This window comes from Gossypium hirsutum, chromosome A13, assembly GCF_007990345.1.
Source record: "Gossypium hirsutum isolate 1008001.06 chromosome A13, Gossypium_hirsutum_v2.1, whole genome shotgun sequence".
NCBI lineage: Eukaryota > Viridiplantae > Streptophyta > Magnoliopsida > Malvales > Malvaceae > Gossypium > Gossypium hirsutum.
Genome location: NC_053436.1, coordinates 38,675,352 through 38,702,291, shown reverse-complemented (window position 1 = coordinate 38,702,291; position 26,940 = coordinate 38,675,352). Strand labels below are relative to the sequence as shown.

General features: G+C 37.3%; 1 non-coding gene across 1 annotated transcript; it reads right to left on the bottom strand.

Annotated features, from left to right (window-relative positions):
• Window positions 1–8,536: 8,536 nt before the first annotated feature.
• On the bottom strand, window positions 8,537–8,643 carry LOC121213268 (small nucleolar RNA R71). The gene has a single exon (XR_005908651.1). It is a non-coding gene; the product is annotated as a small nucleolar RNA R71 (small nucleolar RNA).
• Between the last annotated feature and the right edge of the window lie 18,297 nt (window positions 8,644–26,940).

Genomic DNA, 26,940 nt, shown 5'->3' with positions numbered 1-26,940 from the left:
TTTTATTACCTTCATTGCTACGTATATTTGCTTAAGAGCAAAGACGATGCTGTAAAGAATAAATCTATAAGCAAGAAGTTGAAAAACCAACTTAATAAAAAAGATTAAGTGATCTTGGTGGTGGATCTGTTGAATCATTTGAATACTATGCACAACATGACATTATTTATCAAGCAACACCACTATACTTTCCTCAAATAGAGTAGTCGAGCAAGAAAATTAGACTCTAAAGGAAAAGATGAATGCACTGCTAAAAAGCTCTAGGTTATCACAGGAAATGTAAGGGGGAGAATTTTTATGAGTTAATTACCTTTTAAATAATGTGACCCACAAGAAAAAGGGAGAAGACATCATATGATTTATGGAAAGAAAGAAAACCATCCTACAACCACTTGAAAGAGTAGGGGTGTCTTGTTAACATAACGTATAATGATAAGTTAAGACATATGAATCATCAACACAAAATCGTTAAAGAACTGATCTCAAACAGAGTTATCTCTATAGATTTTGTAAAATCAAAAGATAACATTGTGGATCTACTAACTAAAGGCATAAAACAACATCATGTTGATAAAACATTGAAATGAATGAGACTAAAGCCTATGAAAATAAAAGGTACTATATGAAGGAAAACCCTACCTAGTTGATTGGAGATCCCAACATCTAAGTTCAAAGGGATAACCTAATTGTATAGACCTTGTGAGGTCAATACGAGGGTACTTATCCCAAGCCCGTTCCTATGATGTAAACAGTGATTAAAAATGGGATAGGTTAAGGAATGCTTTTAATGACCATTGTGTGTTTCAGTGAGCCGAAAAACATAAGTTACCTATGTGAGAGTGAAGTGGGGTCGCTTCAAGGAGACTATTGGGACATAGTTCTCTCAAAATCCTGCAGAACCAAGAGATGTTTACGGCTATATGAACATACCCATGAGAACCAAAACCTTGCCAGGGAGGTACTTGTGTGAGGTATACCATCGTTTCCACAAAAGGCAGAACAGTTCAAGGACATCACATCCACTGGTCAGCTAGTAAAGTAAATATACTTTCACAAGAGAAGGTTCAAGGGTGGATACCTACCTATCCTATGCAACTATCAATCATAGATTCTATCACCATATCGAGTCAATGTTTTTTGATAAGCTATCAATTTTCATTCATGTGGGGGATTGTTGGAAAAGTTGCATATTATGGGAACTTGGAGGCATATTCTCAATAGGTAAAGGTGGAGAGTTGATTCATAAAATTATGGTTTCATATTCTACTCCATGAGACCTTTAGAACGGTATATCATGTGCTCAAAATGGTTGAGTGATAAATGAGAAATTGATGCTCAAATTAAGCTACTTGGAAATATTTTTTGAGGAAAAGTAAAAGCTTAGATCCCATATTAGTTATATACCAAGTGTGATATATGTATATATATGGGAACCCTATTGAAGTGTGATTGAATAACTAAGCTTGGAACCTTACCTCACGCGCAGGGGGATGCTGGTTCAAACCCGATGGGGTTGGGGTGTACCTGCATGTCGTGGACGACGCGAAATGTCAGGACCGGTCGGGCTCAAAATGGGCCTGCGGATATTTTAGCCCAACATGAAACTATTTTTCCTGAACAAACATAATATGTTAATATAAGAACATTTATCTTATTTTATACCAATCAATTTGATTTAATTTTTAATCAAATTGATTTGTTGGCTCCTTTAATGGCAAATTTTGTGGATATTTCTAAAATTCCACCATACTAAATGCCTATAAAAGGCTATGAATGTGACAAATTTCTCCACATTGATATCCTCTCACACTGAACTTATTTTGATATCAAATTCTTCTTTTCCTCTCCTTATTTTCCAACGTTCTGGTGATAGAAAAGGCAACATTTGTTCGTTGATCGCTGCAGAGGTGCTATTGCTTTGATCATTGTATTGTTGTATCTTAAGAGACATTCGACCAACATTTCTCCAAGTACCATAGGGGTGATGGTCATAAAACTAACTAAAAATTTGACTAAGCCAAGCGCACCTATCGAACAGTAGTATAGTTATGGTGAGACCGAAAATATCGTATCCACGAGGAATAAAAGTACTAGTAATTACTAACTTTTTATTATCTAGCCTAATAATTAAAATAATTTTTAAGCTAAAATTAATTATCTAATTAGCTAAGATTGCGACAGAGATTAAAGTTAGAAAATACTTTTGGGAAATCGATGGAGAAGACAATACCCAAGGAAGAATTCACTTAGACTTCACTTATTACCTCTGAATTAGATGATTTATTCACTTGACTTAATCCGTAGGAATCCATGATTTATGTTAGTATCTCTCTCGAGACAAAAAAGAATTGACTCTAGGTTGATTAATTGAAATCTCTTTCTAATTAAAACACTTATTGTCACATTAATTCGATCTATGGATTCCCTTATTAGATTTGACTCTAATCTGGCAGATTTATGTCGTCCTATCTCTAGGATTGCATATAACTCCGCTTAATTATGGGCGATCTACTCTTAAACAGGGAATTTTCCTCCTCTGAATAAGTACATCAAAAACCTGAATTAATATCTTGAAGTATTAAAGCAAGGATTAAATTCACAACTAAGAATAAGAACAAGTATTTATCATATAATTCAAACAGTAATAAAATTCATCTTAGGTTTCATCTCCCTTAGGTATTTAGGGAATTTAGTTCATAACAATAGAGGGAAACATCTCAAAATTGGGAAAACAACAAAACATAAAGAAACCCAAAAACTTCGGTAGAAATTGAATGGAGATCTTCAGTCTTAAAGGAGATCCTGCTTCCGGGATGATTCTGATGGTTAACCTTTAGTGTTTTCCACGTTCTACTCTCTGTGTCCACTTTAATCCTCTTCTCGGGTCTTTAAATAGACTTTGGAATGTCCAAATTGGCCCAAAAATTTCCTTTTTCGAGTAGAAGTAGACTTAGGCTCAACAGGGACACGACTATGTGCCACGCCCGTGTGAAGGTGCTCAGGCTGTGTGCAATTCTGACTTGGTTTAGCATCGACACGACCATGACACATGAGCATGTGGTATACCTGTGTGTCACACACAGGCATGTGTATCACCCGTGTGGAAGTGCCTAGGCCGTGTGCCACACTGAATTAGAACCATTTTGTCCGTTTTTAGCCCGTTTCTTGCTCTTTCTGCCTCTCTGTGCTCACTTAAGTATAAAACATGCATTTAAAGGATTAGGAGCATCGAATTCAATGAATCTTATGATAAATTGTCCATAAATATGCCTAGCATAGACTAAAAATATGTATATATTATGGTTTATCAAAGAGCGGCCTAATCTATCTTAAAGAAACTTTGTTAAACAGGCCTCAATGTTTAGTAAATTCTCTATTCTTATTTTCGATTTCAACTTTTGTTACGATTTTTATTTATTTACGTATTTGACAACTAAATTATAAATTATTCTATTTATATTTTACATTATATATAAATATGTGTTTATTTATATTTAAATATTTTATTTGCTAATGTGTTTTGTCCAACACATTGTGCATAGTCCATGTTGCCTATAGTAGTCGAGAAACTGACGCATTTGCATTGACTCGACCACGTTCTGATTCAACGTGGCTGCATTTTAGGGCTTTGTTAGGCTCTTATAACAACACCAGGAAAGAAGAGAAAATTCAAGAGCAGCTCTCAAACTTTTGTAATGGATAAGAAAGAAATAGAGTAAAAGCTTTTGTTCCATGCTCCTTCAGCTGCCTAGTTCTACCAACTATGTTGGGGTGACATGTAAGCATAGGAGAGGTAATATGCTCCTCTTAACATACGATCATATAACTTTTCTATTTGATCTAGTAATATATTAAATTTTATGGGTGTGTAGAAATATCATTTAGTTTGATATAGGTCTTTATGTGTAGAAATGTAGTAAAACTTAACTTATGAAGGATGACCTATAAGTATTAAATTCATGGCATTAAGTTTTTCTTTTTCTGAGTAGAAACAAAAGAGAAACAACCTATTTAAACTTACAACATCCTGATTGCTTCAACTACTTCTTAAATAAATCAAAATAATTTTTTATAAAAGTTTTGACTACCTTCTCGAATATAATAAAAATTGAACTTATATTTTTAAAAATTAAGATAACATATATTTAATAAGATATCAATTTTGGGAGTGACGAGAATGCTAAAACTTTCATTGTAACACCCCTACCCATATTCAACACTGAAATAGGGTTACAGAGCATTACTGGACTCATTAAACATTTAAACATATGATAAACCGTAATTTATACATATTTTTACCCCATGTTTAATCATTTTATGGATGATTTTCCATTAGAATTGGTGAATTCGATGCTTCTAATGCTTTAATTTCATGTTTTACACTTAGGAGAGCATAAGAGAGCGAAAGGAATGAGAAATGGGCCAAAAACGGAGAAAATGGGCCAAAGTACAAAATCAACACAGCTTGGACCTCTTCACACGGGCAGACCACACAGCTGTGTAAATTTGGCAGGCTCGAGCACGGCCTGAAGTAATCGCACACAGGCGTGTCACATGGGCGTGTCCCTGCCGAGCCCAAGTTGAGTCCGATTCAGAAAAGGCTAATTTTGAGGGCTTTTAGGCATTCCAAAGCCTATAAATACACCCTAGAGAAGGAAGAAAGGGGAGGACAGAGTAGGGGATAAGGAATTACTCCAAGAAAGCTGATTGATTCATCTCAGAAGCCAGATTCATCATCAAAACTAAAGATCTCTCCTCAATTCCCCTTCAAGAGTTTTGGGTTTTCTTTATGTTTTGTATTCTTTATTATTAAGAACAAGTCAAATATTTATCATACAATTTAGAAAATAATAACAAGATTCGTCTTAGGTTTCATTCTCCTTAGGTATTTAAGGGATTTAGTTAATTTAAGAACGAGAAATTATAAATAGTTAATCCGATCTTGCTAAAACTATACTATTGTTCGATAGGTACACTTGCCTACATCACGATAATAGTTAATTCAAGAACGAGTAATTATAAATATTTAAAACCTATCACGAAATCATGCGATCAAGTTTTTGGCGCTGTTGCCAGGGAACTGTGTAATATCCCGAATTAGGGCCTAATTGGAATATTGGTTTTTGACCACAAATTTGAGATAGAAATAATTATTTTATAATTATTTTGAGGTTTATGATATGATTGCATGATTGTGTGAAAATTTCGTGACGAAATTCTATGCATAAAGTGCTTAAGTTAAAATTAGGGACTAAATCGAATAATTTGCAAAACTTGCATTCTAGAAGTTTTTAGTATGAAATTGCTTTGGAATATTAATTAGGAGATATTAAATAGAAATTTGACCAATTTCTAAGTTTATGGATAAAAATTGGACATGGATGGAATTTTTGAAAGTGTAGTAAGGAAGGGCATTTTGGTCATTTGGATATTAAATGAAAGAAAATGGGAAAAATAACACAAAAATGATCATCTTCTCCATAAGTCGCTGCCAAATTTTGCTCTCCACCATAGCTAGGGTTTCAACACTTTTAAGCCTTGATTGTAAGTGATTTCTATGCCCGTTTTTAATGATTTTTATGTTTTTAAAATCCCAATAGCTCGATTTAGCTTATGCTAGCAATAATCCAACCTAAGGTTCATATTTGGAAAAATACCCATAGGTGAAATTTGTGAATTTTGGTGTTTTATGATAGAATATGAGGTTTTAAATTATGCTAGACAACTTGTGCTACTCGGTTTTAAGTGAAAACGAGTAAAAGGGCTTAATCGGTAAAAATACCTAATATTCATAAGTACATGTTAGAGTGTGAATTTGATGTTGCTATAGAAAGGAAAAATGATCAGCATGTCATAAAACATAAGAATAAGGGATGAAGTTTAATTCCCGAGCCTAGAGGCAAAAGTGCAAATATGTGAAAGTTTAGGGGCAAAATGCTAATTTTTCCAAAGTTTGTATTAGGGGCTATTTTGATGAATGAATGTATTAAATAAATTAATTTGGCATTATAGATCAAGAGAAACGAGATTCAAGTTGCAATCGAGGGAAAAACAAAGTTTACGATGAATAGGCTCAATTGCTAATATTTTGTATCGAGGTAAGTTTATGTGTAAATAAGGTAACATAATTTTTATTTTGAGTGATTTAATGTTATTTATATGACATGATACTTATTATCATGAAATATGATGTTTTGTGAATTATTATTTGGTGATATGCAAATTATGTGAACAACTTGATAAGTATGAGATGTTAGCAAGTATCGGTTTCTACATTTCGAAGAAGGAGATCAAAATGTGTAATTGAAAATAATCCCGTTTGAACCATGGGAATAGATTAGGGTACAAGTGACATGTCACTAGGATGGTTGAGTTCCGAACTCGTTGAGTTGAGTCCGAGTTCGCGAGATGTAACTAGGCGTCCGAACTTGTTGAGTTGAGTCTGAGTTCACTTATGGATGCGAATGCCCGAGCTCGTTGAGTTGAGTCCAAGTTCCTTTATGGGCATGTTACATGGTAGCTTGGCTACATAGATTTCAAAATCTATTGAGCTTGTTTAGCTATGAGTATAGCACTTATGTGCACATTATCCGTGTATCCGAAATCATATTCCGATGTGTTCAACGGGAGATCTCTAATAGAATAAGGAGAATGCCTAATACGAAGGTGACATGTTGGTAAGTGTGGTGAATAAGAAAATTTGACAAGTATGTGTTTAAATCCTCGGGTTGAGAACTTAGTATGATGAAATTGTAGTAAGATATTAAATGCAAATGTAACATGCATGTCTTGGTGTTGTTTATGCAAATAATGTTTATGTTGAATGGCATGATTATGTTACTTGTTATTTGCATGTGAACTTACTAAGCATTTATGCTTACTCCCTCCTTTTCCTTCATTGTAGTTTTGACAAGCCTGCTTGAGAATCGAGATAGGTCGAAGGCTCGCTCACACTATCCGAAGACCTAAATTGGTAAAATGGCTTGTATATTTTGAGTGTGGCATGTATAGCAATATACTCACTTTGTGTAAATGATCACATGATATGGTTATGGTTTGGTAAGAAAAGGGTTTGTAAGTGATTAGCTATCGGAATGGCTAATCAAGTTTATATATGATAACATGTATGCTTTATGTGTTAACTAAACCATGAAAATCATTGGAAAGGTAAAATTGGCCACAAAACAGAATTAGACAGTAGCAGTGACATGAATTTTAAAAATCACTAAAAATAGTAGAAATGGAATTAAAGGATGAATAAGTTATGAAATTGAAGCTTGATAAGTCTATTTTCATATGGATGGAACAAAACAGGTAAATAAGTTATATTTTATGAGATATTTAAGTTTTGGTGGAATAGGGTTAGAGTGGTCTTTGAATCCCCTATTTTGAATTTAAAAATTCACTATAAATTGTAAATAAATAATTAGAAGTCATATTTTATATGTATAGATTTATTATTTAGTTTAGTTTTATTATAAACAAATTGCATAATCATTGAAACTCTGTACAGGGAGATATCCGATTCGTAATACACAGGGGTCAGAGTAGTCGAACCCTGAAATAGGGAAGACTTTAATCAATAAACTGTACTAATTAGCTTCACCAAAAATTCTAGAAAAAAAATTAGTAGATAGATATATGAGTCTAGTTTCAGGGAAAATTTACAGATCTTAATTTTGAATTTTGAAACTCGAGATATGAATTTTTAAGTGACTGTAATGCAGTTAGCCAGCTTGTCTGGAAATTCTAAAATAAATTGTCTAAGTTGTTTAATTAATGAATTAAGTTTAGTAACACCTCGTACTCGACTCCGGCGACAGTCTTGGGTACGGGGGTGTTACAAACTGAAATATTAGGAACACTCAATTTTTATTACTTTAGCCATTTATTTTTCGTGCACTTTAATTTATTATTATTTATTAATTTACTTTTTCCTTCTCTTGGCAGGTTTTTTATAGTTTATGACTAGAAGAAATCCGTCAAGACCATTACTTTTTGACCAAGAAATCGATCGTACAGTTCGCAGAAATCAAAGAGAAATAAGGTGAAGCTTAAGATACACAGAGAACGAGCAAGAAGATGATATTCAACCCCCAACTGAAGAGATGGCTGAAAACCAAGGCAATCAGCTACCTCCTGCAATTGCGGTGAATCAAAATCCTGCTCCACGAACTATGTATGATTATGCTAAACCTTCTTTAACAGGAACTGAATCGAGCATAGTTAGACCTGCTGTAGTTGCAAATACTTTTGAATTAAAACCTAACACTATTCAAATAATACAACAATTTTTTAGTTTGATGGTTTGCAGGATGAGGATTCCAATGCTCATTTAGCCAACTTCTTAGAACTATGCGATACATTTAAAATTAATGGTGTCTCTGATGATGCCATTCATCTTCGATTATTCCCTTTTTCATTGAGGAACAAAGCTAAACAGTGGTTGAACTCGTTACCACGAGGGTCAATTACAACTTGGGAACACATGATTGAAAAATTTTTACTAAAATATTTTTCGCCGGCTAAAACGACTAAATTACGTAATGATATCCCTTCTTTTGTGCAGATGGATTTAGAAACACTCTATGATGCATGGGAGAGATACAAGGACCTTTTGAGAAGGTGCCCTCACCATGGGTTACCACTTTGGCTACAGGTTCAAACGTTCCATAATGGCCTGAATCCTTCGACTCGACAAATGGTTGACGCAGCTGCTGGCGGAACCATCAATAATAAAACACTTGAAGATGCCTATGAGTTTATAGAGGAGATGTCACTGAATAACTATCAGTGGCCAGTCATGAGGACAAAGCCAACAAAAACAGCCGGCATTTATAACATCGATTCGGTCACCATGCTCTCTAATCAGGTAGAACTCTTAAATAAAAAGATTGATGGTTTTCTGAGTCCTTCACAGGTTCACCCAGTGATGCAGTGCAAAGCAAGTAGAGGTGGAACAAGCCATTCGGAATCCCAACCTTATGGCCACAACATGGATAACGAGCAATTAAACTACATGGGTAATAATCCTCGACCTAAAAACAATCCATATAGTAACACTTACAACGTAGGTTGGAAGAACCAACCCAATTTCTTGTGGAGCGGTAAAGGAAATCAAAGACCACAACCACCTCCAGCCTACCAACAACCACCTTACCAACAGGAAAAGAAACCGAACCTTGAAGAAATGCTCTCAAAGTTTATTTTGGTGTCAGAAACTCGTGTCCAGAACACCGAGACAACACTTAAAAATCAACAAGCATCGATCCAAGGGCTCAAAACTCAGATAGGCCAGCTTTCCAAACTAATTTCCAAAAGACCACAAGGTAGCTTGCCAAGTAATACTGAACCCAACCCAAGGGAAAAACTCAACACAATTAATATTTAAGATGAAGGAGTTGTTGAGCCTGAACCAGAACCGAGGCAAGAACCTGTGGTAAGCAAAGGTCAAGGTGAGGTAGATAACAATAAAAACAAAACAGTGAATGTCGAATATAAACCTCGTGTGCCATACCCCAACGCGACAAGGAACAACCGCTCAGATGAACAATTTGGTAAATTCCTTGAACTCTTAAAAAAATTACATATTATCGTTTATTGAAGCCCTATGACAGATGCCAAACGCAATGAAATTTTTAAAGGAACTTTTAGCAAATAAGCGGAAGCTGGACGAGGCGTCGCACGTGGAGCTAAACGCAGTTTGCTCAGCTATTCTCCAAAATAGACTACTGAACAAACTAAAAGATCCAGGGAGTTTTACAATCCTTGCTTAATTGGTAGTTTAGATGTTAAAAATGTATTAGCTGATTTAGGGGCTAGTATTAACATCATGCCCTACAAAATGTTTAAGCAAACAAACTAGGATGAGCATTCAATTAGCAGATAAAACTATAAGGTTCGCTAGGGGTATTATTGAAGATGTACTAGTTAAAATTGATAAATTTATATTTCTCGTTGACTTTATTGTTCTAGATATAGAAGATGATAGCAACACTCCTTTAATTCTGGGAAGGCCCTTTTTAGCAACTACTAAAAAAATTATTGACGTTGGCACAGGTGAACTCACACTCCGTGTAGGAGACGAAACAATCACCCTTCAAGCTCGCAATTCTGGCAACACATCAGGAATTGAAGGTGATCGCTTAACCCATTCTCCTAGAACTGATAATACGGTACAACCTACTTTACAGGAAATGAGTTTGAAGGAAGCACACGAGTCATTCTCAAGCAATAGTAGAGGACCTGTTCATGAAGATCGAAGATTACAAATCGATGAGCTCAATGAATGGCGGACGCATAAACCAAGAACACCCGACAAACCAAATCTACGACAGAATGAGCTCAATACCTTTCCAAATCAACTTAAGATTGGAGATAGATTCTTATTAGATGCTGCAGATCCCCACATTGTCGCTACCACACTGAATGAAGAAATCCCTCTTACGGTACTTAGTATCTTTCCATTCGGTACGGTCAAGGTAAGGCACCCCAATTTCAGCACTTTTAAGGTAAACAACACCCGTTTAAAACCTTATTTTGATGAGATTGATGATAGGAATGAGGAGTATAAACTCCTCAAACCACCATGATTATTCAACGGAGAGGTAAGTCAAGCTTAGACTATAAATGAGTGCTTCTTGGGAGGCAACCCGAGCACTAACTGTATTAACTTCTTTAAAAATTTAGTCTTCAATATCTAACTTACTAATGGAGCTCTCAAGTACAGGCTTCCCATAGAGACACGACCAAGCACACGGGCATGCTTATGGCCATGTAAAAATAGGGCAAGGATTTCCCCAAACACGGGCTACGATAAAATGCCACGACCGTGTGACATGGCCGTGGTCGAGCCTACCAAAACAACATGGGCGTGCGACACGCCCGTGTGGAATACCCGTGGTTGAAACTGAGAAACTACCATGGGCGTGCGACACGCCCGTTTCTAACACTCGTAGTCGAAGCTGTCAAATTAACACGGGCGTGGGGATTTCCCACACGGGCTCGGGAGAAGCGAGCAACGCCAGACACGACCATGTGAACCCACACGCCCAAGGAACTCGAGCGTGTACTAAATGTCAGACGCTCCCAAATTTGAAATTCATGAATCAAACGGGTTGAAATTGGGGAACACGGGCATGTGCCCTGGCCGTGTGGCCCAAAATCTATAAATACCCTACACTATTCACTTTCTTACCCATTCAAAAACCTTAACCCTAGCTGCTGCAACTCCACACGGCCTCCCTGCCACGCCCGTGTGTCGCTTCCCACTTCATTTTTGACGCTCAATCTCTTTCCCTTAGCGTTTGTTTAGTCCTTTCACTTCTATTTTACTTATTTCTAATGCTTATTATCAACATAATCTTCATATCTTTTGAACTATTTTTCATTTTTCTATCATTTAATTTGCATTCTTAGGTTAGTTATCATACATTTCGTGTTAAATCAAGTTATTAGGAACACCTCATACCCATGACATTACCATGCTTATTCTCATGCTATTACCATGCCAATGTCTATCATTTAATTTGCATTCATAGGTTAGTTATCATACGTTCCGTGTTAAATTGAGATTAGGAAAACCTCATACCCATTACATTTCTATTCTCATTCTCATTGTTATTGTGGTTGAGTTTGCTTCATATTAGTAGTCTTGGCTGAAATAGTTAGTTCAAATTCATGCCTTTTACTTCTTCGAATTCGTTTACCTATTATTATTATTCTTTATATTATAGGCTTTTAATGTCATATTCACAAGGAAAGAAAATCGTCGTACTTGCCTCGAAGAAGAGGAAGGGAGCGTCATCTTCTGCAGGTCCAACCATGGAAATTCATCACCCTCTCTTGCAGTTCCCCCGAGGGCCCCAAGAAGAGCTTTTCCAAATACTTCGAGCCCAACCCTTAATTGTGGGCCGCTACATCGACTAGGTTGCCTTAGAACAAGTTCAGATGGCTGATGCAATTCGGGCCCTTCTAACCACCGACCCTTGAGAGCTATTCTTTTGGATCATTGAACCAACATACCTCGAGCTCATGATGGAACTATGCTCAATGTTCCATCTTCAGACCGTAATGACAAATTACAATGATCCCAACACGATCTAGTTTTGCCTAGGTAGTTTAGTCTACTAGCTAAGCGTCCCAGAGTTCGGTGCTGCACTAGGCATATATACAAAGAAGTTCAATGAGGAAAATGAACTACATGTTCTCACTCACCACATACATTTTTCTCCCTCGAAGTGCTGGCACACTTTGGCCCCTAGCGCAGCCTCCTACAATCCTAGCCGCCCCAAGGCATCAGTTCTCTCACCACCCCTGAGGTACCTACACGCCATTTTAGCTCACATGATTACAGGGAGGCGAGAGAGCACTGGCGTCGTCAACACTCATGACGCCTACTTCTTATGGTGTATATCGCACGAGCACGTCATCGACCTTGCCTACTTCATCGCCCTCACAATTCAGCACCAGACGGAGCAACATAGGAAGGGGGTCATCTCCATTGGCCCCTATATAACGCTATTGGCTCGACACTTCGGGCTCCTCGACACCACAGCCCAGGAATCATCCTTGACCCTCATTGGCCAGATGTCTCCACAAGGCATCTCAAGCATGCTTAGCATGAGGATGATCGAGAGACGTCGAGGAACCTAACCTCCTCAATATTGTCTCACCCAATCCATCGAGGAGGAGGCCTACGAGGACATTCCTGATGATGTCCCTTCACAGCACGAGGACCCACCATCTCAGCCACCATCACCCTCTCGTCCAGTTCATGGGCGGCTTTATATGCTGACATCTCCGAGCTCCTCACTCGATTCAAGCAGCAGTGTTTTCAGTGATTTGACAACATTGATGCTACTCTACAGTAGATTTGTCAACACCTCCACATCTCATCGCCAGTCCCACCTTGCGAACCATCCAGCGATGAAGATGTTTAAAAACATTTATTTATTATTTTATGTTTTTAATTTTTATTAAAACTGCTTTTTATTTTTATTAGATTTTAGAAATATTATTCTTAATTATTAATTTCGGTTATTTCTTTTTGAGTAATTATTATTCCTAATATCCCCTAAAAAGTTCCTGATTTTATCATAGTTATATAGAGCTCTTAAGATCATCATCACATAGGAACTAAAACTCCACCGGGAAAGGTTCTCCACGACTGTCATGTCCTGCTTGCCCACGACCATAGCTACCACGAGAGATAATATCCTTTTTGCGTAGGACTTATGGCCTAATGAACCTCTACGACCACCGGAGTATCCTCCTCCACTCTCGAACCGATTACTCTCCAGAACTCCAGTTCGAGGAATTCACCATACAGGAAGTTTCACTTCTCTCCCTATCTTATTTTTATACTCTAATGTCTATCTTTGTACATTGAGGGCAATGCACATCTTAAGTGTGGGGGGTATTTATTTATTATCAGAAAAATCCCTGAATGACTGCCTTGTTCTCTTAAAAAGCTCTAATATCATATTTAGGATAAATTTTGATTGATATATCTTGAATTAAAACATAGGCATTTATGCATTGATTGTTTAAACTTTAAGACATTAGAGAATCAAGCATGATAAGTTGATTTTTAAGAATTTAAATTTTAGGTTGTTTCCCCAAAGTTTAGGTATTACTTTGAGTTGGGATTTACAAGTTTTAAACATCAAAAAGCCATAATTTTTGTGAGAATTTTGAGCCTTTTAAGCATCTATTAATTCTTTCATGCTCAATTTTATTATTACTTTGCGTGCGTCAATAGTGAACTATTATTCTAGAACTTGCTTGATTACTCATGTTGAGACCACACCATTTGATTTGATATGTCAAAATGATTAAGGCACTTAGGATTAACCCACTCATGCCATGAAAAGCCTACCTCCACAATTAACCCCTAGTGAACCCCCTTGAGCCTAACATGCCATTTCTTGTATTACACTTAATATTAACCTTTAACCCATTATTATTGAAATCCCCTAAATTAATTTAAGCCCCATTTTTCTCGAGATTTGAATTGAAATAGTTGCTTAGCTATGTTTTATTCTACTCTATAATTTAATGTGTTCTTAAAAAAAACATGTATACATATTAGTAGTGATCTTCTGTTTGTAAGCTTTATAAGTTAAAATCCTTAGTCTGAGAAGAAGCTCTGTTGTACGCAAGTGATGATTAACTCTTTTTCTAGTTAGGTAATTTTTCAATTCAATCTCGATTCTAACCCTTTCTTTCAGCTTGTGACCACACCCCCTAACCAAACCTCATTACAACCCTCTAAAGACCTTTTGATTGATGTATCATCTTAAATTATAGTGGTGGAGATTTGATTTTCATGCAAGCCTATGGTAATGACTTTTCATTATTGACTATTGAGTGCTTCATTTATTGTCCTTAATCATCTCGAGTGATTTGAGTGAATCTATAGTGAGGATGTGAAACTCTGTGGTATTCTGAATCAAAGGTAATTACTTAAATGAGGAGAGATACCTATGTTTGCTTGATTAAATACTCAACTTGAAATGTTTGAAACTTTTATGTTCTTTTAGTTGAATTCTCAATGAATGATTACCTATGGATTATTCTGAGATATTATCGGCAGAAATTATAAGTTGAGAATAATTTATTTTGATTATGAGTTGAGAATTTTGCTTGAGGACAAGCAAATGCTTAAGTGTGGGGGTATTTGATAAACCATAATTTATACATATTTTTACCCCATGTTTAACACATTTTATGGATGATTTTCCATTAGAATTGGTGAATTCGATGCTTCTAATGTTTCAATTTCATGTTTTACACTTAGGAGAGCATAGGAGAGCAAAAGGAATGAGAAACGGACCAAAAACGGAGAAATTGGGCCAAAGTACGAAATCAACATGGCCTGGACCTCTTCACACGGGCAGACCACACGGTCGTGTCAATTTGTTAGGCTCAAGAGCACGGCCTGAAGTAATCGCACACAGGCGTGTCACATGGGCGTGTTTTAAGGGCTTTTAGGCATTCCGAAGCCTATAAATACACCCTAGAGAAGGAAGAAAAGGGAGGACAGAGTAGGGAGTAAGGAATTACTCCAAGAAAGCCGATTGATTCATCTCAGAAGCCGGATTCATCATCAAGATTGAAGATCTCTCCTCAATTCCCCTTTAGGAGTTTTGGGTTTTCTTTATGTTTTGTATTCTTTATTATTCTGCGATGTTTTCTTATTCAGTTATAAACTAAATCCCCTAAATACCTAAGGGGAATGAAACCTAGGACGAAGCTTGTTATTATTTTCTGAATTGTATGATAAATATTTGACTTGTTCTTAATTATGTGTTCTTAATTCTTGTTTTGATATCCCAGGATATCGATTCAAGATAAGATCTTATTCAGAGGAGGAATAGACCCTGTTTGAGAGTACAGTTGCCATAATTAAGCGGAGTTGATTGCGCGCCTAGACATAGGGTGACAAGATTTTGTCGGATTAGAGTGAAACCTAATAAGGGGATCCATAGATCGAGTTAATGCAACCCCAGAATGTTAATTAAAGAAAAGTCTCGGTTATTCAATCTAGGGATTAGACATTATTAGTCTTGAATAGGGATAATAACATAACTTAGGGATCTCTACGGAACAAGTTAAATGAATAAATCGTCCAACTCGGAGCCAGAATAACAAGTACAGTCTAGGTGGATTTTTCCTTAGGTATTGTCTTCAATCAGTCGATTTTTCCAAAAGCAATTCCCCAATTTATTCTCTGTGCATTCTTAGTTTAGATAATTAGTTAGTTAAAACAAAAACCTATTTATTCTTAGGCTAGATAATAAAAAGACAGTCATTACTAGTACTTTTAGTTCCTTTGGGTTCAACAATTTGGTCTTGCTAAAACTATACTACTATTTTATAGGTACACTTGCCTACATCGTGATAATAGTTAATTCAAGAACGAGTAATTATAAATATCTAAAGCCTATCACGAAATCACGCGATCAACATACATTTTCAAATTTCATAAAATCATCATTCAATATCATGCATAGCTCCCTAATATGAGCCTATGAGGCCTTAGACATGCATTTGAAGTGATTTGGGACTAAACTGATAACTCATGAACTTTTTACAAAACTTGGAAAATTTTTCAAACTACAGGGGACACACGACCGTGTGGCCTGGCCATGTGTCTCACACAACCAAAGACAAGCCGTGTGAATATTCGAAATGGGATCACATGGTCGTGTCCCATCCCGTGTTTGACCCCGTGTAACTCCTTGACTTGGGTCACACGGCCAACCACACGCCCGTGTGGCCTTTCGAAATGGCTTCACCTGCCCGTGAGCCAAGCCATGTGCTAGGTCATGCCAAACCTGTAGGGTATACTAACTTATACCATACGGCCAAGTCACACACCCGTATGCTAAGCCGTGTGGAGCATACTGACTTGATTTTTAATTCAACACTAGAGAACACATGGCTGTGTAACCTGACTGTTTGTCACACACGACTGAAACACACGCCCGTGTGGACAAAAATAGGCTATTTACCAAGCCATTTTGCCACCCAACTTGCTTACACCTACATCAACCCAATTGGCACCAAAACATGTCATATAATAGGCATTCCAAATCAACTCCAATCAAGGTCAATTCATGATAATCTCATACCATTAACCACAATATACACAAGTATCAAATTTGACAATCTTATTCATGCTAACTCACAATCACAATTCACCTAAATGGAATCTTACAATTATGCATCATTTTGCCTAAATAAATAAGCATACTAATTCTCAAATATCAACCATTTGACATCCACAATACCTATAATCAAAAAGTATCGTACATCCATCAACAAACTCACAACACAAGTCATATGCACATATATATATACACAACCAAAACAACCAAATTAAGCCAACTCTCATGACTATATACAAAACAAACTCTTAATATTTACAAGCCATTTAAAATGACTAAATTCAGTAACAACACATATATCAACATCACCAAAGTCCCTATACATGCCATATACTCAAAATACTTAAGTTCAAAAGTACCAAGGTAATAGTTGGATAGTGTGATAAAGTCTCCGACGATTCGCAAATCCGAGCTAGCTTTGATTTCACTATAAAACACGAAAAATAAACAAAGTAAGCTATAAAGCTTAGTAAGTTCATATAGCAATAAATAACTTACCAAATATGCACAAATTAAGCAATTAAAACATATCATAACATATCTCATTTTGAACCATCAACCTACCACAATTTTCGTTCAAAAAATTAGACATAAATTTCACAATTTTCTTTAATTCAATGCTTGTACGGTTTATATACATACCTGTACCACCTCGTATCAACATTTACACAACCACATCTTTGATATAGTCGTTGAACCATTCAGAATACTATTGGATACTCGGGAAACTTGCACCCTAAGTGACACATATATAGCTGAAGCTATCTCAATCTCGTATCACATATAATACTCACTCTCGAGCTATCAACGGGTCTGCTCACACAAGCTGACGGTCATGATGAAGCTACACAATGCTGCTTACACAAGCTGACGAGTATCCGAAACATATGCCAGATAACTCAACCACCAGTAAGACGTATGGACCAGCACCCAAATCACATAACCCCTAATGAAATGTCATTGGTATCCTAATGTACTTCTAAGGTTCAATTGGATTTCTCGTTTGCCGAATCGTCATCGAATATATCAGCAAGGTCGTATTCACAATTTATGCAATATCAAAGCATTTAAAATACAAATATAATAATACTTATTACATACAAACTTACCTCGAATACAAAGGCAGCGAAATAAGTCGATTAGCCCGATACTTTGTTCTTCCCTCGATCTAAATCTAAAATCAAAATTAACTTATATAATAATTTCTCTATTCAATTTAATCCAAAACACACCTTAAGGAAATTTTACATTTTTGCCCCTAACATTTCACCATTTTTATAATTTAGTCCTTATTTCATAAAATTACAAATTCATGCAATTCAACCAAAACCCATGCTAGCCAAATTTGAAGTAGGTCCCTAGTAGTCCATATTTTTCATTTATTTCACAATTTAACCACAAAATTTACACATTTCACAATTTAATCCCTAATTGGACATTTTACTAAAAATCACTTAATAAATGTTGTTTATCTAACAACAAGCGTGCATTTTCTACCATTAAACATCAAAACACATATAGATTCAAACCCTAAACCTATAACATTTTTCCAAAATAGTCCCTGGGCTAAACGACTAAGTTGCAACGATCTCAAAAGCGTAGAAATCATTAAAAATGAGACAAAAAAGAACTTACAATTAAGCTAGCAAGTAACAAAAGCTTTAACCCTAAAATATGGCTTTTCTTCTCTTTAATTTCGGCAATGAAGAAGATGAAAGCATTGAAATTTTGTTTGCTTTATTTAATTAATCTTTAATAACTAAATTACAAATATAACCTTAATAATAAATCATTAAATCACCTAATTAATGTCCATACTTTTCCACTCATAATAAAAATGGATTAATTACAACATAAGGACCTCCACTATTTAATTTCATAGCCATTTAACACCATTAGATAATAGAACACAAGTTTTACACTTTACGCGATTTAGTCTTTTTTATCAAATTAAGCATTCAAGTGATAATATTTTTTAACGAAATTTTCACACAATCATACTATCATGTTGTACGCATTAAAATAATAATAAAATAATTATTTCAACTTTAGATTTGTGATCCCAAAACTACTATTTCGGTTTGACTAAAAACGAGCTGTTACAATCATCACGCATAATCGATTCTTGAATTTCTTTTTAAACTTTAACGTAAACCCAAAATTAATTTTTAAAAAAAAACTTAAATTTTTATTTTTAAAATATGATTTTATAGGTGTCTAGAAAAAGGACAATGATGACTTCCTCTTGTATTAAAACCCCATGTTCTGCAAAAATCAAAATTATCATATATAAATTCAAACTTGTATGCTATAAATTATTTTTACCTACTCAAAGAGGTTTAAACTTTGTTTTCAAGTTCCTCAAAAATTGTTCTTTTTATGTTTGGCATGTTTCTATAGAATTTCTCAAACGATTTTCTTGAATTATTAAAATACAAATAAAATTGATGTAGTAGGAAGAATAGAACCTTAATTTTGTGCGTCTATATAGAAATTTGTTAAATGCACAGAAGCCTAACGGCTATTAAGTGTAGGTTCTTTTCTCCTTTTGCCTGAAATATGGTGTCTTAAAGCTTCTTTTCAACCTCTAGCATGTATAAGGATAATATGTTCTTGTTAGGGTGTGCTTAAACTAGTGTTAGAGACTTGAGTGAGAAGGTACAATGATGATGAAGAGATTGGATGGTGAATATTATAAATCAAATATTTAAAAAATTGTTATTGCAACTTCAATTTTAATATCATTGTCTTTAAGGATATTTCGTAAATTCGTACATTATCTAAAATTCAATAAGAACTTTTAGAAAAACAAAGAACAAGAAAGAAGGAAACAATTAAAATATTCGACTAAGGTTACAAAATTATTATTTTTGTAACACCCCGAACCCGAGACCGACACCGGAGTCGGACACGAGATGTTAACAAACTTTGAAAAATTTTTCCAGACACTGCCCAGTCTGAGTACTAGTCGCTTCAAAAATCATATCTTGAGTTTCACAACTCGAAAATCAGTTTTGTGATTTTTCCCTGAAACTAGACTCATGTCCCCACCTATGTATTTTTTCTAGAATTTTTGGTCGGGCCAATTAGTACAGTTTATTAGTCAAAGTCTCCCATGTTACAGGGGTCGACTACACTGACCTTTTCCCATTACGACTTGGATATCTCTCTGCACAGAGCTTCAATACTGATACCGTTTGTTTCTATAGAAACTAGACTCAGAGAGGAATCCATACATATATGGTATGACCCATAATTATCTCTGGTCAATTTATAGTGAATTTCCAAAGTCGGAACAGGGAATCCAGAAACTGTTCTGGCCCTGTTCCACAAGAACCCGAATATCTCTTACTGTACTGTTCATATGATTGTTTCGTTACTTTCATATGAAAGTAGATTCATCAAGGTTCGATTACGTAATTTATTCACTATTTAATTCCACTCCTACAAATTCTTGTGATTTTTCCAATCCACACCACTGCTGCTGTCAGCCTCTGTTTTCAAAGTAAACCTTACCTATTTTCGGGGTTTCATGGACCAACTAGGGTCTTGTCATACATATGCCCACATATGATCATACTTAGCCATTCCAATGGCTGATCATTTGCTCAACACTTCCATTCCAACTATAGTTACATCATGAAACCATCTATACATTCATAAACACGAATGGTCTAATGCCATACTCCACTTCTACAAGCCATTTTCGCATGGCTGTACACTTATACATTTCATAAAGTACTCGAAAAACAACAATGGGTAGTCCTATACATGCCATATCAAAATTCAACCAAAATAGTACCCAAAAGAGCCTTTGATAGTGTGGGCGACTTCGACTTCAAGATCCCGAGTCCGATAGCTGGAGAACCAAAAATCTATAAAACAGAGGAGCAGTGTAACGAGTAAGCAATTTATGCTTAGTAAGTTTGAGCAAGGAATTCCAGCATAAACAAAGAATAACACACATTTGGCTAAATGGAATATTTCATAATACGCAATTTACCGATATCAAACTTGCTTCACAACATTAACAACCCTTATGTACATACACAATAGACTAACTTAGCCGAAGGCCGGTAGCTCGTTTATCAACTGAGCGAACATTTATTTGTAAGGGCTCGATTAAATTCAACACATACATAACATATCCCCATATTGGGATGTTTTTCGAGTATTCGCTGGAATTTTACAGCAAGCTCATTCATTACCAAATCACGTACCTTCGGGATTTAACCGGATATAGCTCCTCGTTCAAATGCCTTCGGGACATAGCCCGGTTTTAGTAACTCACATAATGCCTTCGGGACATAACCCGGATTTAACAACTCGCACGAATGCCTTCGGGACTTAACCCGGATTTAATAACTCGCACGAATGCCTTCGGGACTTAACCCGGATTTAGTATCTCGCACAAAGGCCTTCGGATCTTAGTCCGGATATATTCACTTAGCACAAAGCCTTCGGGACTTAGCCCGGACAGCATTCAATTAATCATGCACATCTAACAATAATTCATGGCACATTCATATTTCATTTTCATTTGCGAAACTCAAACACAAGGCACATATCATCCTTGCACATTCGGCTCAATAGCCTCACATAGAGCATGATTTAATCACATCGTAATTTAAGCTCTCTTACTCAAGAACTTACCTCGGGTGTTGTCGAACGATTCCGCTAGCTATTCAACCACTTTTTCCTTCCCTTTATCGGATTTATTTCCCCTTTTCTCTTGAGCTTAATCAAACAAATAAATTGATTTCATCATTTAGGCATCAAAAAGATGAACACAAGGCACTTAGCCCATATTTATACATTAGACATTAAAGTCTCATACATGCAAAAATCATGCATCAACACAACATATTAGCTAATTTCTTTCCCCTTGGCCGAATATGCATGTCTATTTTTGGGGTCGATCTCAACACTTAATACACACATATACACACTAGTAAAGCATCCTCCCCCTTTTCATCAATTTAACACATGCATTGCTCATTAACATGCAAAGTTACATTCGGCCTTAGCACACATCTTGCTAGCCGATTCTTCTCCATTTAGCAACCAATGCACATATGTGCTCACACAAAAATGCTAAAAAGGAGGTTCAAGAATCATCAAGCCATCATCACATGCATCATTAACAAGCTTCATATTTTGCATGCAATGGCATTAACACAACCTCCACCTAGGCCGAATCTTAACTCATCCTCATGCCTCATCACCACAACATCAAACACCAACCAAGAATGATGCATCCATGGTCAAGTGCCAATTCCATCACATAGCAAGATTTAGACCATGGGCTAGGTAGAACTCAAGCTAACAACTAAAACATGCATGCATCTCATGGAACATCATCAAACATACCTTAGCCTAGCTACATGCATGGCCGAATCTCTTCACCTTTCTTCTTCTTTCCTCCTTAAAATTTTTGGCCAAGGATGAACCAAAGGATGAGAAATTTTTTTCTTTGTTTTTCTTTCTAATTTAGGCTAAATGAAGGTGAGAAAAGGATGAACAAAGATCTTCTCCTCTCTTTTCTTTAGCTCACGGCAATGGGGGGGGACAAACAACTACACACACATTTTTTTTTTGTATTCACCATACTCCTTTTTTTTATTTTATTTGTTTTATCCCAACATTTTATGACACAAATTAACATATCTTATTTGTGCCATACTCATGCCATAATTTCCATAAAATAAATTGCACATTTGTTCATCATGCCCATCATGGCCGGCCACTACTAGTAGGGGGGGAAATTTGACATGCAAGTCCCCCTTTGTCCACATGCACTAATAGGTCCTCACACATTGACCTATCACATTTTAGAATTTTCTCACATAAGTCCTATTAACTAAATTCACATGAAATCAACCAAGTTGAAGCTTGAAATTTTCACACATTCATAATTACATATTCTAGACAATAAGTATCACATTCAAACATTTTGGTGACTCGGTTTAGTGGTCCCGAAACCACTTCCCGACTAGGGTCAACTTTGGGCTGTCACAACTCTCCCCCACTTAAGAAATTTTCGTCCCCGAAAATCTTACCGGTAAATAGGTTTGGGTATCGTTCTTTCATCGAGCTCTCGGTCTCCCAAGTAGCTTCCTCGATCCCGTGTTTGAGCCATAACACCTTTACTAGCGGAACTCTTTTGTTTCGCAACTCCTTCACTTCACGAGCTAGGATACGCATCGGTTCTTCTTCATAGCTCATGTCGACTTGAATTCCAACTTCTGATGGGCTAATTATGTGCGATGGATCAGATCGATAGCGTCGAAGCATCGAAACATGAAAGACGTCATGAATCTTTTCAAGCTCCGGGGGCAAAATCAATCTATACGCAACCGGACCAACTCGTTCGGAGATTTCGTACGGCCCAATGAATCTTGGGCTCAACTTGCCCTTACGGCCGAACCTGAGTATCTTTTTCCAAGGTGAAACCTTAAGGAACACTTTGTCTCCCACCTGATACTCGATGTCTTTTCGTTTCAAATCTGCGTACGACTTCTGACGATCCGTGGCTACCTTCAGACTTTCACGGATTACCTTTACTTTCTGTTCAGCATCTTTAATCAAATCAACTCCGAAAATTTTACTTTCACCGAGCTCGGTCCAAAACAATGGTGTACGGCATTTACGACCGTACAAAGCCTCGTAAGGTGCCATCTTAATACTTGATTGAAAACTATTGTTGTAAGCGAATTCAATCAAAGGTAAATACCGTTCCCATGAACTACTGAACTCGAGGATGCAACATCTCAACATATCCTCAAGTATCTGAATTATCCGCTCGGATTGACCATCGGTTTGGGGGTGAAAAGCAGTGCTAAAATGCAGCTTGGTACCCAGAGCTTCTTGCAATTTCTTCCAAAATCGTGAGGTGAATCTCGGATCTCTATCCGACACGATAGAAACAGGTACCCCGTGTAATCTCACAATTTGATAAACGTACAATTCAACTAGTTTATCCAATGAAAAATCCGTACGTACGGGGATGAAATGAGCCGACTTAGTCAGTCTATCAACAACAACCCATATCGCATCCTTCTTACTTGCTGACAAAGGCAGTCCGGACACAAAGTCCATTGTGACTCGATCCCATTTCCACTCGGGTATCATGATCGGCTGGAGTAATCCTGAAGGCAATTGATGTTCCGCTTTCACTTGTTGACATATTAAACATCTCGAAACAAAGTCGGAGATGTCCCGTTTCATACCATGCCACCAAAATTGACGTTTCAAATCATTGTACATTTTCGTACTCCCCGGGTGAATTGACATTCGGCTACAATGGGCTTCGTTCAGAATCATCGAAATGAGTTCCGAATTCCTTGGAACACACAAACGATTTCTGAACCTCACACAATCATCATCATCAATTTGAAACTCCGATTCCTCGTTCGGAAAACACTTAGCCCGTTTTGCAACCAATTCATCATCGACTTTCTGAGCTTCACGAATTTGGTGAGTCAATAATGGTTTAGCTTTTAATTCAGCTACTAACACACTGTCTGGTAGAACAGACAAATGCACGTTCATCGCTCGTAAAGCAAACAATGACTTCCGGCTTAAGGCGTCCGCAACCACGTTAGCCTTTCCCGGGTGGTAATCAATGACAAGCTCGTAATCTTTCAACAACTCAAGCCAACGTCTTTGTCGCAGATTCAAGTCTCGTTGAGTCATCAAATATTTGAGACTTTTGTGATCTGAAAATACATGGCACTTCTCACCAAACAGATAATGTCGCCATATTTTTAAAGCAAACACGATGGCAGCTAGTTCGAGATCATGGGTCGGATAATTCCTCTCGTGTGGCTTCAATTGTCTCGACGCATAGGCCACGACTCGACCTTCTTGCATCAATACGCAACCCAACCCAAGTAGGGATGCGTCACTATAAATGACAAACTCTTTACCTGATTCGGGTTGCACCAAAATTGGAGCTTCAGTCAAATGAGTTTTCAGTTGGTCGAAACTTTTCTGACATTTCTCCGTCCACTCGAACTTAACATCCTTTTGAAGTAGCTTCGTCATTGGTGTGGCTATCATCGAGAAACCTTTCACAAATCGTCGGTAATAACCGGCGAGCCCCAAAAAGCTCCGAACTTCAGTAACATTTCTCGGAGGTTTCCAGTCAAGTATGGCTGAAATTTTGTTCGGGTCAACTCGAATACCAGACGCGGATACCACATGACCCAAGAAGCTAACCTCTCTTAACCAGAACTCACACTTACTGAACTTAGCATATAACTGCTTATCCCGCAAAATTTGCAGCACTAGCCTCAGATGCTCAGCATGTTCGGTCTCATCTCTTGAATAGACCAAAATGTCATCAATGAACACAACTACGAACCGATCCAAATACGGTCTGAAGATCCGATTCATCAAATCCATAAATACTGCAGGGGCATTAGTGAGCCCAAACGGCATCACTAAGAATTCGTAGTGACCATATCTCGTTCTGAAGGCAGTTTTAGGAATATCTGAATCTCGAATTCGCAACTGATAATAGCCCGATCTCAAATCTATTTTTGAGAACACTGAGGCTCCCTTCAGTTGGTTGAACAAATCATCGATGCGCGGCAACGGATATTTGTTCTTTATCGTCACTTTATTCAGCTGACGATAGTCAATGGACAACCTCATGGTTCCGTCCTTCTTTTTCACGAACAATACTGGTGCACCCCAAGGTGAGAAACTTGGTCGAGCGAAACCTCTATCCGTCAGTTCTTGCAACTGAGCTTTCAACTCCTTTAACTCGGTTGGTGCCATACGATACGGAGCTATCGAAATAGGCGTAGTCCCAGGTACAAGCTCAATACCAAACTCTACCTCCCGAATAGGTGGTAAACCCGGTAATTCTTCCGGAAAAACATCCGGGTATTCACAAACCACCGGCACAGATTCGGGTTTCTTTTCTAATTCTTTGCCATCAAGTACATATGCAAGGTATGCTTCGCACCCTTTTCTTACATATTTCTGTGCCAACATTGCTGATATTACAGCTGGCATCCCCTCCAAGTCCGCAGACTCAATTCGGACTACTTCGTTATTTGCACACCTCAAATCAATAGTCTTGCTCTTGCAATTCACAACCGCATCATGCGCGGTCAACCAATCCAAACCAAGGATAACATCAAATTCATCAAACGGCAAAAGCATCAAGTCCGCCGGAAAACAGGAACCTCGAATTTCCAGGGGACATTTCTTACACACTTTGTCGACAAGCACGTAACGACCCAAGGGATTTGACACCCGAATTACGAACTCAGTAGACTCAATAGGTAAAGTCTTACTGGATGCTAAGGTTTCACATATGTAAGAATGAGTAGAACCGGGGTCAATCAAAGCAATTACATTAGTATCAAAGAGAGTGAATGTACCGGTAATAACATCAGGCGAAGAAGCATCCTCGCGGGCACGTATAGCATAAGCTCTAGCAGGCGCACGGGCTTCGGATCTTGTTATATCATCTCTAGATCCTCTCTGACCACCACTAGCATTGCCCATATTTCCAGATGGTCTACCTCGAGCAGTGGTAGCACCCGGTCTCCCACTCTGATTTGCATTCTGTCCCGACAACCTCGGGCAATCTTTAATGAAGTGGTCAACTGATCTGCATTTGTAACAGGAGCGGTCAGGAAATCTACAACTCCCCGAATGCCATTTACCGTAATATCGGCATTTCGTCCTGTCTCGACGTTCATTCCCAACACTGGCGACCGAAGTGCCTCGTGTACCCACAGGGGGTCGATCACGATCTCGTCTAAAAAGGCCCGAAGTGCCTCTAAACTGGCCCGCATCATCTCGAAATCTCTTCGATGTCTGTTGAAGAGACCTTCCCGAGGATCTTTTACGAAACTCTCCAGTTCCCTCATCAACTCTTTGCTTTTCTTTTCTAAGCTCTTTGGCTTTACAAGCTCGTTCAACAAGTACCACGAACTCTCGTATTTCAAGAACGCCAACGAACATTTTTATATCTTCATTCAGCCCATCCTCGAAGCGTTTACACATAATAGCTTCGGACGAAACACATTCCCGAGCGTATTTGCTAAGTCTAACAAATTTTCGCTCGTAATCAGTAACCGACATGGAGCCTTGCTTAAGCTCAAGAAATTCCTTCCGTTTTTGATCAACAAATCTCTGACTGATATACTTTTTCCGAAACTCAGTTTGGAAAAACTCCCAAGTTACTTGCTCTCGGGGCACAATAGAAGTCAGAGTACTCCACCAATAGTAGGCAGAATCACGTAGC